The sequence below is a fragment of the Nicotiana tabacum genome, chromosome 18, assembly GCF_000715075.1.
Source record: "Nicotiana tabacum cultivar K326 chromosome 18, ASM71507v2, whole genome shotgun sequence".
Classification (NCBI taxonomy): domain Eukaryota; kingdom Viridiplantae; phylum Streptophyta; class Magnoliopsida; order Solanales; family Solanaceae; genus Nicotiana; species Nicotiana tabacum.
The window spans coordinates 82,808,680-82,822,133 of NC_134097.1; positions in this window are offsets into that span (position 1 = coordinate 82,808,680).

The window sequence follows — 13,454 nt, forward strand, 5'->3', positions numbered from 1 at the left end:
ATAGACCTTAATCGAAGTGTTCTCGGTCGAGAACACCTCGATTAAAGTCTGTTCGACCTCAAATGGTCAAGTCCAGTCAAAGCTTGGGTCGTTTGTTGTTGAGCTTCTAGAGTAAGTTCTCTTTTTCTTTTCTATTTTTGTTTGAATGTTGTTTGAGTTTGTTAACATGTTTAGTTAGTTTGTTTGGTATTTCTGATGTGTTCTTTCAATTTCCTCCATCTTCATAAGACCTTTTTATTTGGTCGATTATTCTTCTGTTTATGTTTGAATACGTATGGTGATATACATGCTCGATTTGATCAGTGTCATCAAGTATTCCATTCATGTTGTTCCTCTGTTTTGTGCAAAGTTGTCTGAAGCCATTTGGGACCCTGTTCGTATTAATTGTTTAATCGACTGATTGTTTATGATATAATTAGTATAGTCGATTAGATAAACGTCATCGATTAGTTTTACAGGACTAAATGTTCAAATATTCTAATTCGTATAGCTTCATATAATTGATCGAATCATTGTCGTTTAGCTGATTGGTTGACATTATCTGTGAATGGTTTGTAGTTGTAGTGTAATAGCTAGAACTCAGTTTAGGGCAGCTTATGTTTGAACTTTCAGAAGTTCAAAATTTCAGGCTGTTGAAGCAGGGTAAAACAGTAATAACCAAGGGTTAACAGGGGTAGTTTGGGGGTTTGAAAGGATCAGAAATGGTTAGTTTAAGTGGGCTGACAGTAGGGTACTGAAGTGTGATTAAATTAATACAATAGTGGGCAACAAAACTTGATAGCATGGGATGTTGGTTGAGTATTATAATAGGCCCATACCATTTGAGTATAATAAAATGAATTGATGGGGGATTAGTTGGGGATTGTCAGCTGCCCATACCATTTGGGGCACGAAACACCTGATAATGAGAAATAAAGGGGTATGGGCAGAGTTGAGGGCTGAAGGGATCAAGGCAGCCTGGGGTTTGCCTATATTTTGCCTATAAATAGGCTCATTTAGGTTGGAGTAAGGGGTTGGACATCAGAAATTGAGAGAGGTAGCGTGTTAAAGCTGAAACTTCCACATTAAAGAGTTTGGGTGTTGAAAGATAAAAAGAAAAAGCAAAAACAAGGCTGGTCCTTCAACCTTTAATGGGTCAGTCCAATTACAGAATAATATAGAGTAAGAGTGTGTTGGATTTTTTGACCATAACAGTCAGAAGCTATTGCTTTTCTACATCTGTTTCCTTCTCCGCTCAGCTTGTATTTGTTTTGGTGTTGCTGAGCTGCAAACTGGGTCCTTTACTCATTGTTTCAGTTGAGTTGTTTTTGGTTTTCTAAGTTCACTGGACCTCTGTTTAGCTCAAATCTGTTGATGTTTTTCCTACTGGTTATTATTGGGTTTTTTCCTACTGGGTTTGTTTGGGCTTCAAAAATCTATCTGCTGGGTTGTTTGCTGCTGAGTGCTGCCTTTCTGTTGCTATTGTTGTTGTGTGTGTGTGTGCTACTGTTGCACTGATAATTCCTCTTCTTCTTTTGCTTTCCCAAATACTAGGTACACCACTGATTAACTGTCAATGTAAGCTGAAAGTTGAAGTATGAATACAAAAAAACGAAGCGTTGAAGCTGTTTTTTTACTGAGTTTTTTGAATCTGTTTCAGCCTGTATATTGAACATTAAAGTTGTATATATAATAGTTCATATCTTCTATTTAGGATAACGAAGGCAGTCATCATGTATAAGTAAACCTCGCGTATGGTTACTTAGTATCACCTTATGTGTGTCTGTTGGTAGATAGAAAAGAAGTAAGAATGTAGTAAACAATATCTGGAATGTTAGCTGTGTTTTTGATTAGCATATCTTCTAACTCATGTTAAGTGTTAAATCGTCCATTGCTAGTTAATCTTACTCCATTTAGCAGGCTGTCTCGATATAACTTGCAGCAATACTATTAGAATAAAATAATAACAATTTCCATTTCAACCTTGTAAATATTGGGCCTGAGTCGAATGAACTAACAGGCCCTTATAGGAACGGGAATGGCCCAGGTCTAGCCCATACAGTGTGCGCTGGGCCTGGGCCCATGATATCTAAACGACTGCCCAGGCACGTGGTCATATTTCGAATTTGGCAAATCATATTCGGAACCCGATTATAACTAACTTGTAAGCATGTAAATAAAGTTGGACCGTTCTTCTTCTTCATTATTAAAGACAAACTCAATAGAAAACATAGTCGCTATAGGACGACCTTTTAAATAAAATGAGACGAGCCTCGCCAAATAAAAAATATAAATTACGGGGCCTTCAATAATTGGTCATAATAAATACTTAGAATTTGGGAAGGATTGTTTAGTGAATTTCACTGCCTTCCCCAAAGATAATAACGCGTTAGACTCTTTAGGCGCAATTTAAGTAATCTTACCTTCTTAAACTCGGGTGTGCATTTCATGCAACTCAAATCCAAATCCCAAAACATTGAATAAAAATATGTTCTGGATGGCGGGTGCATTTCATGTGACGCAATCCAAAGACATGTTTTCTAAATGATGTTCACATTCCTTAAAAAATATAATGAATGCGGTAAATAGTTAAAATTTGCACATGAGTTCATAATTGTATAAAATCATATAAACAAGCCGAATGTGACAGTTGAGCGACCGTGCTAGAACCACGGAACTCGGGAATGCCTAACACCTTCTCCTGGGTTAACAGAATTCCTTATCCGGATTTCTGGTTCGCGGACTGTAATACAAAGTCATTCTTTTCCTCTATTCGGGATTAAATTGGTGACTTGGGACACCCTAAATCTCCCAAGTGGCGACTCTGAAATAAATAAACAAATCCCGTTTCGATTGTCCTTTAATTGGAAAAACTCTTACGCCCCTCACAGGGGCAGAAAAAGGAGGTGTGACAGCTCTGGCGACTCTGCTGGGGAATTATTTTGACCCAGAACCACTGGTTCAGGGTTAGAAATTTGAGCTTATATAAATTGTTATATTTGGTTTTATCTGATTTTGTTACATGTTTTGGCTCAATGTGCTAATTGGTTGCCTTTTACTGCTTTGATATTACGTGAACTGTATATAAACTGTGCTGAAACTCATCTCCTCTCCGAGTCTTCTGAATCATGAAGAAGGGTGTACTTTGTACGACTTCTTTTCTTTATAGTGTCAAATCCCAATTTAGAACGAGGTTCGGACAAGTTGCTAAGCTGGCGAAGCTTCTGTATTCCCGGTACGCTCCCCCCCCCCCCGGCTCGAGCTGTTCGCTCGGGTAAGCCAGGTCTAGAACAAACACCCAGGTTCTGAACCTAGAATAACTCAACTTCATGCCGGATCCCTAGTAGGAACGCTTATCTGCATCATATGCATTTTTGACTTAGGGGACTCAACACAAGGGTTGGGTCCGTCTAAGAATAGTCACCTGAAACAGAAAAGACCATCCTGATGCATCCTACTCACCGTTTGTGCATTTATTTGCTTTGGACTTGCATGATGACCGGTTTTGAATATTGGAAAAAATTAAAAACAAAAAAAAGGAAAAAAACAAGGAAAAAAAAAGAAAGGAAAATAGCAGCGTATAGGGTTAATCTTCTGTTTTGAAAAATAACAATGTCCAAATAGTGTCGAAAATCTGACGAAATTTTGAGAAAAATATTTTATTTTTAATATAGTTGTTTCATTTAGAAAAAAAGAGTCTATCATTTTTAGTTTGCCTGGTCTGCAAAAATGGAAAATGAAAAATAGTTTGTTCTGTTATGGGAAAAGAGTCTTGATTTTTGTTTTAAAATAGTTTATTTGCTAACGGAAGCGAAAACAGATTGTTTTTTTTAAAAAAAGGTAGTTTTTTTTGTTTATTTTCATTTGTTTTGCTTGAAATGTTTCAAAATAGTTTGTTTAATTGGCCGAACTACGCCGATTTGATACTCACCCAATGTGAGATACGTAGGCAGCCCTAATCGGGTCCAACCTCCCATTTTGCTAAAACTAACCAAAATATGTCAAATGTTAATTTCATCAGAAAATAAATCAAGTCAGGCTGTTTTGCCATAAATAGCCAAGTATTCCCAAAAGGGACGCCGGAAGGCTGAATTTGCACAAACGGCCATTTTTGTGATTTTTGATCGGTAGACCTACACAGCCTTGAAGTCTTCGTCCCCGAAGTGCTGAAAGGCCGTATCTGAAAACCGAGTCCTTCATCTTCAAACCGTTGGAAAAAAAAAGGAATATAGATAGTTTTGTTTTGAGTCTAATAAAGGTTTTCCTTCTTTAATCACCTTAATAAATGTGCAGGATGAGCATAAATCAAAATGAAACGTTCTCAGTCTTTAGCGAGGTCCCTCTACAACTCCACCTGTGATGGAATGATCTGGAAGGGGATAGTAAAGAGGTAGTGGGAAGAGGTTTGGGAGGTTTTGTCAATCTGCTGAATATCAAGTCAAGGACAGATATCCTCGAGGCTCTAATACCGTTCTGGGACCCAACCCGCAATGTATTCAGTTTTGTTGACTTTGAACTTTCACATACACTAGAGGAAATCGCCGGATATGCGGGATTGAATGGGAAATTAAGAGGATAATATTTACTTTCACCAAGACCAGTATCTCCGCACGGGTTTTTGGATTTGCTAAGCATTAGTCAGAAGGTGAAAAATGATGATTTGTCGAGAGGATGTTGTACTCTCCAATTCTTATATCAACGGTATGGTACTCCTCAGGGTTTTGAAAAGTCGAAACTCGGACTAATTCATGCTGGGAACAGAAACAAGTGGGAGGCGAGACGTACTTTGGCATTCATAACAGCATTCCTGGGAATCGTGGTCTGTCCCCACAAAGATAAGAGAATAGAGATAGGCCTTGTAGGGATGACTGATATTGCAATCAAAAGAACTAACAGTACTGTGGTTCATTTGATTTTGTCCGAAATCTACCGAGCTTTAACTATATGCCGAGAAGGAGGCAGTTTCTTCCAGGGATGCAATCTGTTACTCCAGCTGTGGATGCAAGAACACCTCTGTCACCGAGAGGGATACATGAACCACGGGTTAACCGAAAAAAAACTGTATCAGTGGTTTTGAGAAACGAATGACAGGCGTGGTATTCCCCGAAGGTGTCGAAGCATGGCTTACACGATTAAGGTCAACAACAGCCGACCAGATTGAATGGGCATTTGGGTGGTTGTCCGATACTGAGGTAATATACATGGCGGCCGAGGAATGTCATATTCTTTTGATAGGACTTCGCAGCATCCAACCATATGCCCCTCATCGCGTATTGCGCCAGCTAGGAAGATTTCAAGTAATTCCCACTGATGAGGATCTAAGCAAGCACGCCATTGAGCTGAGCCCAGGATTCGTATTCCCCGAAGGAAAAATTAGAAAGCTGTGGCACGAATGTAGATTTTTGGAGCCCAAGACTATGGTTCGAGAACTGGCTAAGGGTGAGGTAGACCCAAAGTACGATGTTTGGTTCGGGAGAAGGTTCCAGATTCATCAGAGACCTGCTAAAAGAGCTCACGTCCAACAATTTACGGATGATTCGCGGGAACAGTGGGGCTGGTTAATGAGAGAGGAAGGCTACCGGGCTGAAATCGGGAAGCTGAAGCGACAAGTTGAAAGGCTTATATTTGAGAACAACGTGCAAGTCGCCTCGGAATATGGTGAAAAGAACAAATTAGCCAAAGAAAACCAGGCACTGAAAGCCCGAATTCGCCAAGTCAGTAAGAGTAACAGCGACCGACAGAAACGTCGTTCCGATGAAAGGTTGATAGCAGAGTTGAGAAATCAAGTCAGCAAAAGCCGAGAAGACTTGGAGAGATCCGAGGCTTGCATTAGCAAGAATGTGGGTCAGATGGGCAAAAGGAACAATGGCACAGAGAAAGCATCTACAACAAGTCATAAGGGATTCTGAAATAAGCATCAGACTGTTGAGAGAAACAAACTCCACTCTTCAGGAGCGGGTCCTTAAGCAAGCCCGGGATGCCCGGACAGACAGAAGGCACTGTTATGATTTAATGGCCAGAATGGAAGAACGAATGGAGAGGTTTCAGGATCGACTAGCTGACAATGCTCGAATACTGGGACTAAAGAACCGGCGAATAGAGCAACTGTTCGTCGAAAGGGACAACATCCGAGGAAGGATTGATGAGATTGGACACTACATCTACATGAGATGCCTAGCATGTGAGCAAATACCTCGTGATACCCTTCTTGCCTCCATCATGGGCTATGTCCACCGGATCATGAATGAGTTGAAGAACTTGCAGAGAGGTCTTACACCAAAGTCCGCGGAAAGGCCGAACGATGCCTCGCGAGCACCTAAGTTGAAATCTTTAATGTATCCTTAGTTCGAATCTTGTTTGTTGGCTTTATGGGTCCATTGTCTTCCCATATGTTGTTTTTTCAAGTCAGGTTAAGAATTTTGGAACCTGTATTTTTGGTATTTTCGTCAGTTGAAATCAGTAGTTTGTAATAGCAAATTTTGGTGATGAATTGAATGATTTCAAAAGAATTTTGTGTCCTTCCTTTAGGGCAGAACTACGCCCGGTCTAATTCACGCGGGGACGTGATACGTAGGCAATCCACATAAGATCCGACCGCCACTAAAAGAAAAAAAAGAGAAAGAAGAAAGAAAGAAAAAGAAAAAAAAGAGAAGAAAGAAAGAAAAGAATAATAGAGAGAAAAATGGGGGGGGGTCCCAAAACACTTTAAAGGCACAAATAAAGCAAGCCGGGATGACGCATGCGGTTGAAGCAAAACCATGTTAGAAATGGTTAAATGCTTAGGAGCATTGCATCCCCAACGTGCTATTACCAAATCTATTAAACTCTAACGCTAACAAGTTTGTTGTTTTCCACAAATACTAGACAGTTAGTTGTTAAAGCATTCTGGCAACACATCCTTATCAAACCAGATCCAAGGGACCTGTATCAATAACCCTGACTACTTCAGAAAACAGTGTCGAGGAAGAAAGGCCAGTAAGCCAGTTGCCGAAAGAGGCAATTGAGAAGATAGAAAGGATGGGATTGGAGATGAATGCGATGCAGTTAGTCTTGGCTAAAGTACTAAAGTGCCCTGAACCACCCGCTGCTCTTACACCAGGGCATATGCCGGAATACCCTCACTCTGGCCCTTCAACAAGCCTCCCGAATCACCGCTATTATCAGGAGGGAAGCCCCTATGATTCCCAAGCTCCACCACCCCATCAACCTTTCCCACCACCAAATGTTCCCACCTTTATGGGACCTACACCAGCCACACTGCAAAGATCAACTAGTGAGCCGTTGTTTCAGGCTCACGATGCACAGTACTATCCCCCTGAACCCACATTCAATGCACTAGAACCCCATACCTATAATCCACACTTGGAAGTCCCGGCGGAGATTGGAAAGCCGGTTAAGGTTCCGGAGCAGGATGAGGTAATGAGGAAGTTCAAGAGCCTGGAGCAATCCTTCAGGAGCATGCATGGATTGGGCAACCAGGTCAGCGTGGCCTACAAGGATCTATGCCCTTTCCCATACGTCCAACTCCCAGCAGGATTCAAGATGCGTAAGTTTGATTTATATGAAGGGCACAGTGATTATATGGCACATTTGCGGGGCTTTTGTAGCAAAATGAGAGGAGCAGGCGGCAAAGATGAGCTACTGATAGCTTATTTCGGTCAAAGCTTGAGTGGATCGGCATTGGAATGGTATACCAGGCAAGATCCCAGCAGATGGTACACTTGGGATGATCTAGCGCAGGCTTTCGCGGGTCACTTTCAATACAATCTCGAGATAGTCCCTGACCGTCTCACATTACTGAGGACCGGAAAGAAGCCTGGGGAAAGCTTTCGCGAGTTTGGTTTCCGCTGGAGAGAACAGGCAGCCAGGGTTGATCCTCCCATGGGAGAGGGAGAAATGGTGGACTACTTCCTGCAAACGCTGGATCCAACTTACTTTGGTCACTTTGAGACGACGGTTGGAAAATCCTTCAATGAAGTAGTAAAGATAGGGGTCATGATAGAGGAGGGACTGAGGTCCGATAAAATCCTGAATTACTCAGCGCTCAAGGCAACGGCCCAGGTTATTCAGAGCGGCACGGGAGGTGCGCTGGGAAGGAAGAAGAAAGAAGAAGTCGCCACGGTTGAGACAGGCAGTTGGTCCAGGTCTGGAAGACCATACTACAACCAACCTAGACCCCACAGGCCAAATTATCCATACAGCCCGCCACAGCACCACTATCCACCTCAAGAACCACACTTCTCCGTGCACCAAGCCCAAACATACATTCAGCCTCCGGTTCGCCCGCAATGGCGCGCGCCGGCTCCCCAAAACACATATGCACCTACACAGAATGCATACCCTCCACTACAAAATGCCTACCCTCCACCAAGGGCATACAGGAACCCTCTAGGGGCGGGCTTTCGAGGAAATCAAGCTGCTAGAAATGACAGGCTACAGAGACAGAGAGCTTTTACTGAGTTAGGAGAGACCTACACCGCCTTGTTCCACAAATTGAGGCAGCTAGGTTTGGTGAGTCTTGTCAAGCCTAGAGGGCCAAACCCCCCAACCCAAAACTTGGACCGATCGATAAGCTGTGAGTACTGCTCGGGAATGTTTGGTCATGATGCTGAAAAATGTTGGAGGTTGAGGCATGCAATACAAGATCTTATTGATACCAACAAGATCGAGATCCAGACGCCAAAAGCACCCAACATCAACCAGAACCCATTGCTAGTACACCGCGAAGCTCACATGATCGAGTTGGTATACAAGGGAGGAGAGCCGAGGAAACCCTCACAGACAGTGATGATGATCCAGGCCGCTCCGAAAGAAGAACCGACCAGTAGGGAAGCAGGGGAACAGTTGAAGAGGGAAGATGTCAAGCCAGTGGTGATATTAGGGAAAAATACGTCCACCGAAACAAAGAAACCAGAGCCAGCCAAATTGGTAGTATCGGGGACATCATCCACACCCGTAGTTGTTGTGAAAGGGGTCTGCAGGGAACTGGTCACCATAAAGCCGGTGGTTCAATTGCCAGTGATTGATAGCAGGGCTGTATCTTGGAAGTATGAAAAGGCAGTGGTAATGTACAAGGGGAAGCAAGTGGAGGAGGATAGTTGAGAGGCGCAGGGACTGACTCGGTCGGGACGGAGTTTTGCTCCAGTGGAGTTGAGAAGGTCCAACCCAGCAATAACAAAGAAATGCGTGTCAGAAGAAGAGGCGGAGGAGTTCTTGAAAAAGATGAAAGTGCAGGATTACTCCGTGGTCGAACAATTGAAGAAAACACCAGCCCAGATCTCGTTGTTATCATTATTGATCCATTCGGATGAGCATCGCCGGGCCCTGATGAAGATACTGAATGAAGCTCATGTGCCCAATGAAATTTCAGTAAACCACCTTGAAACAATTGCCAACAAATATATTGAGGTAAACAGGGTAACATTCTCTGATGACGATCTGCCAGTGGAAGGCACGGAACATAATAAAGCTCTCTACTTGACTGTCAAATGTGAAGATTCGGCAGTTACTCGGGCGTTGGTGGATAACGGCTCAAGTGCCAATATTTGTCCATTATCCACCCTGAACCAGTTGAAGATTGACCATGGTAGAATCCACAAGAACAACATTTGCGTCCGAGGATTTGACGGAAGTGGAACGGCCAGCGTGGGGGATATTATACTTGAGTTGACCATCGGCCCGGTCCAGTTTACCATAGAGTTCCAGGTATTGGATGCCGCGGTATCTTATAACCTTCTGTTGGGACGACCGTGGATCCACGCGGCCAAAGCGGTGCCATTCACCTTGCATCAAATGGTCAAGTTCGAATGGGACAGACAAGATGTAGTGCTGCATGGGGAAGACACTGTGTGCACCATGGGAGGCGCCATTGTGCCCTTCATAGAAACCAACAGTGACAAAGGTCCCTGGGTTTACCAGATTTTTGATGCAGTATCAGCAAACAAGATTACCGAGGGTGAAAGCATTCCACACCCCAGGGTAGCTCCCGCAACCGTCATGATGGTTTCAGAAATGTTGGGTAATGGGTTTGTGCCAGGAAAAGGCCCGGGGGCTGAGCTTCAGGGGATTGTTCAACCTGTCTCCTTGCCCAAAAATTTAGAGACCTTTGGATTGGGGTTCAAACCAACTGCGGCAGATGTAAAGCAAGCACGGAAGATGAGGAAGAAAATTTGGGTTCTTCCCAAACCAATTCCGCGTCTCTCCAGATCCTTTATTAGGGCAAGTGTCAAGGGGTCACCGGTCCCGAAAATTCTCGGACCATTGATTGGGATGGACGAGGATTTGAATCATAGCTTCGAAAGGCTGTTCGATGATGTCCATGTAATAGAAGTTGGAGAGGGTTCATGCAAAGCAAGCATACAGTTTGGTGGGCCTAAGGCCAATACCAACAATTGGACGATTACTCCTCTTCCTACCCGGGGGGAGTCCTGGTAGTAGGCTTTGATTTTCCTTCTTGTTTTGTAGATTATTCCAGGGTGTAATCCAAATCTCATTTTATTTTGTAAAGTGTGAACCCTGTTATCCCGCATTTTTAATAAAATTCTCTTTTCTTGTCTCATTTTAATTTTGTTTTGTTCTTTTCTCTTTCTGAACAGTTCTCTTTTTACTGGTTCTAATGACATGGCATGCACAATAGATCTTCGACCTAGTCTAATAAATCAATCTGACTCCGACTTAATCATACAAGATATCGGTTATGATGATGAGTCCGAATATGATAAGGATGAAGCCTTCGAAGAAATAAACCGAGAATTATGCCAGTTCGAAGAGAAACCCAAGCCTAATCTGAATGACACCGAAGCTGTGAATCTGGGGGATGCAGATAATTTCGGAGAAACCAAAATCAGCATCCACATTGACCCAAACATCAGGGAGGAATTAATCAAAGCCCTCATTGAGTTCAAAGATGTTTTTGCATGGTCATATGATGATATGCCGGGATTAAGCACCGATCTAGTGGTTCACAAATTGCCCACTGACCCGGCATACCCTCCGGTCAAGCAAAAACTGAGGATGTTTAAGATGGATATGAGCGTGAAGATAAAAGAAGAAGTGACCAAGCAGCTGCAGGCGAAAGTTATTCGGGTCACTCGATATCCCGATTAGTTGGCCAATGTGGTACCAGTGCTGAAGAAGGATGGGAAAATCAGGGTATTTGTCGACTATCGCAATCTCAATAAGGCAAGTCCTAAGGATAATTTTCCATCGCCCAACATCCATATCTTGATCGATAATTGTGCTGGGCGCGAGATCGGATCCTTTGTGGATTTCTATGCAGGATATCATCAGATCCTAATGGACGAGGAAGATGCGGAAAAGACGGCTTTCACTACGCCATGAGGAACTTACTACTACCGGGTAATGCCATTCGGATTGAAGAATGCTGGGGCAACGTACATGCGAGCAATGACTACTGTGTTTCACGACATGATACACAAAGAAATTGAAGTGTACGTAGATGATGTGATCATAAAGTCTTGGCGTTAGGAAGATCATGTAGCAGACCTGAGGAGGTTCTTTCAAAGACTTCGAAGGTATGATATCAAGCTCAACCCGGCCAAATGTGCCTACGGGGTTCCTTCAGGAAAGCTGTTAGGATTCATCGTCAGTCGACGGGGTATTGAGTTGGACCCATCCAAGATCAGATCCATCCAAGATTTGTCACCGCCAAAGAACAAAACAGAGGTAATGAGTCTGTTGGGAAGACTAAACTATATCACCAGGTTCATCGCTCAACTCACGGCGACTTGTGAACCCATATTTTGGCTGCTGAAGAAAGATGCTGCGGTAGACTGGACGGCGGAGTGTCAAGAGGCTTTCGACCAGATCAAAGGGTATTTGTCAAATCCACCTGTGTTGGTCCCACATAAGCCGGGAAGACCATTAATTCTTTATCTGACAGTCCTGGAGAATTCGTTTGGCTGCGTGTTGGGACAACATGACATTACAGGAAGGAAGGAGCAGGCCATTTATTATCTTATCAAGAAGTTTACAGTATATGAGGTCAAGTACACTCAACTCGAGAGGACATGTTGCGCCCTAACTTGGGTGGCTTAGAAGTTGAAGCACTATTTGTCCTCATATACTACTTATCTCATTTCCCGTTTGGATCCATTAAGGTACATTTTCCAGAAACCTATGCCTACAAGGAGGTTAGCAAAATGGCAAATTTTGCTCACAGAGTTTGACATCGTCTATGTGACGAGGACGGCCATGAAAGCCCAAGCGCTGGCCGACCACTTGGCTGAGAATCCCGTTGATGAAGAATACGAGCCTTTGAGGACATATTTTCCAGACGAAGAAGTAATGCATACAGGTGAGCTGGAATTACCCGATGAACCAAGCTGGAAGCTTTTCTTTGATGGAGCCGCAAACGCGAAGGGCGTTGGAATAGGAGCAGTACTCATTTCGGAAATAGGACGTCACTATCCTGTTACAGCTCAGCTACGTTTCTATTGTACCAACAACATAGCCGAGTATGAAGCATGCATTTTGGGTTTGCGACTAGCTGCAAACATGGATGTCCAGGACGTTTTGGTCTTGGGAGACTCTGACCTCCTGGTGCATCAGATTCAGGGTGAGTGGGAAACACGGGATTTGAAACTCATACCATATCGACAATGTTTGCACGATCTGAGCAAGCGATTTATCACTGGAATTCAGACACATCCCGAGAGTTCATAATGAGGTTGCCGATGCATTGGCCACCTTAGCATCAATGTTACACCACCCCGACAGAATGTATGTTGACCCATTGCACATTCAAGTTCGTGATCAGCATGCTTATTGCAACGTGGTAGAGGGGAAGTGGATGGCGAGCCATGGTTTTATGACATAAAGGAGTACCTCAAGATGGGGATATATCCGGAGCAGGCCACCGGAGACCAAAAAAGAGCCATTCGGCGTTTGGCAAATGGTTTCTTCCTCAGTGGAGGACTGTTGTACTGAAGAATCCCAGACTTGGGATTGCTAAGATGTATAGACGCCGGTCAAGCCACGACGGTTATGGCGGAGGTGCATGCTGGAGTTTGTGGGCCACATATGAGCGGATATGTATTGACAAAGAAGATTCTTCGAGCAAGGTACTATTGGCTCACTATGGAGCAGGATTGTATCAATTTCGTGAGGAAATGCCATCAATGTCAGATACACGGAGATCTGATTCATTCTCCGCCGACGGAGTTGCATACAATGTCAGCGCCATGGCCATTTTCCGCATGGGGCATGGATGTCATTAGGCCTATTTAGCCGACGGCGACCAACGACCATAGGTTCATTCTGGTGACCATCGATTACTTCACCAAGTGGGTGAAAGCTAAAACTTTCAAGTTAGTAACCGAGAAGGCAGTGGTGGATTTTATTCACTCCCATATCATCTGGAGATTTGGGGTCCCAAAAGTGATCATCACGGATAATGGTGCAAATCTTAACAGCAATTTGATAAGGGAGGTGTGCCAACAGTTTAAGATTACACA